This window comes from Tarenaya hassleriana, unplaced genomic scaffold (genome assembly GCF_000463585.1).
Source record: "Tarenaya hassleriana unplaced genomic scaffold, ASM46358v1 Cleome204, whole genome shotgun sequence".
Classification (NCBI taxonomy): domain Eukaryota; kingdom Viridiplantae; phylum Streptophyta; class Magnoliopsida; order Brassicales; family Cleomaceae; genus Tarenaya; species Tarenaya hassleriana.
Genome location: NW_010965404.1, coordinates 78,744 through 80,650, shown reverse-complemented (window position 1 = coordinate 80,650; position 1,907 = coordinate 78,744). Strand labels below are relative to the sequence as shown.

Genomic DNA, 1,907 nt, shown 5'->3' with positions numbered 1-1,907 from the left:
GGGGGAGACCGCGACCTCTAACCAACCGGTAGGAATCAACCTTGGCACAAGTCTAAAAGACTGCCTCGACCTAGACCTAACACCGTGATTAGCAACCTTGGTATAATTAAGACGCCACAAACGGTTATGACTGTCCGTTTGATAAGTCGGGTGAACGCCACGGATAGAAATCCGATAAGTTCAAAACAGTTCACAAAGAACTAAAAGAGAATACTCTCACAAGTTTATTGATCAATGATGTGTCCTTACAAGTGAGTTAGCTCACCTATTTATAGGAGAAGTAAAAGAAATCCAATAGACATAAAAGACTAGAATTAAATGTAGTCTTCCTAGAATTTTGGGAATATAGGAAAACAAAGCCATAAATGTGGTGGACTTGACTTTGAATGCCTTGGAATCATCATGAAGACTTGAACTTGCAGATTCTTTAGGGATTTTGGTCATGGACTTGGGCTGCAACATTTGGGCCTTCATTTTGGGCTCTCCACACTTGAAATCATGTTGAAAATGGGCTGGACTTGTATATGACTTGATCCAAGTTGATTTCCCATGTGTTTTTGGCCCAAACAATCAAGAAAAAGGCCATTTAGAGCAGCTTGGAGTTCCCTTGATTTTGACCTCGTCATTGGTCCATTCGAGAAGACGAGATGATCCGCATTGCTGCCCTGCTCCGCATCATTCCCCTCCTCTTGAAAAGGATTTGCCCTCAAATCTGCTTCTGTATCTGCATGGAAACGAGTCAAGTCACTAACATTGAATGTTGAACTAATGTTATACTCACTCGGAAGGTCGATCTTGTAGGCGTTGTTGTTGATTCTCTCCAAAACTTGAAATGGTCCAGCTCCTCTAGGCATCAACTTTGATTTTCGCTCTTTTGGGAACCTTTCGTTGCGCATATAAATCCATACCCAATCTCCAGGTTCGAAAATCACTTCCTTTTGTCCTTTGTTGGCCTGCCTTGCGTATTGCTCCATCCTCTTCTCAATATTCAGCTTGACGGTCTCATGAATCTGCTTAACAAACTTAGCCTTTCTTTTCCCATCAAGGTTAGCATGCTCAGAACATGGCAAAGGAGTCAAATCAAATGGAGTTAAAGGATTAAACCCATAAACAATTTCAAAAGGCGAAAAGTGAGTAGCGGAATGAGTCGATCGATTGTAAGCAAATTCAACATGAGGTATGCATTCTTCCCAAGTCTTAAGATTCTTTTTCACAATGGAACGCAAAAGTGATGATAGAACACGATTCACAACTTCAGTTTGCCCATCTGTTTGTGGATCGCAAGTTGTAGAGAACAACAACTTAATCCCAAGTTTTGACCATAACGTTTTCCAAAAATAACTCAAAAATTTGACATCACGATCAGAAACAATGGTCCTAGGCATGCCATGTAGTCGAACTACTTCTCGAAAGAACAAAGAAGCAATATTGGATGCATCATCAGTTTTGTGACATGGAATGAAGTGCGCCATTTTTGAAAATCTATCCACAACCACAAAAATCGAATCTCTACCAGTCTTTGTCCTAGGTAAACCAAGAACAAAATCCATGGATATGTCGGTCCACGGCTCACTAGGAATGGGCAGAGGAGTATACATACCATGCGGTTGAAGCCGAGACTTAGCCTTTTTGCATGTAATGCATCCACCACAGATCCGTTCAACATCTCGTTTCATGTGAGGCCAAAAGAAATGCTCCTGCAAAACTGATAGTGTCTTGGTGATCCCGAAATGTCCCATTAATCCACCACCGTGAGCTTCCCTAACAAACAATTCTCTCATGGAACAGTTAGGCACACAAAGTTTGTTTTCACGAAACAAATAATCTTCATGCCGAAAGAACTTTCCACTAGCAGATAACACGCAAGATTCATACACATCTCTGAAGTCATGATCATTAGCGTAAAG

General features: G+C 41.2%; 1 pseudogene; it reads right to left on the bottom strand.

Annotated features, from left to right (window-relative positions):
• Window positions 1-451: 451 nt before the first annotated feature.
• The window catches only part of LOC109116695, a 9,399-nt pseudogene continuing 7,943 nt past the window's right edge, over window positions 452-1,907 (bottom strand).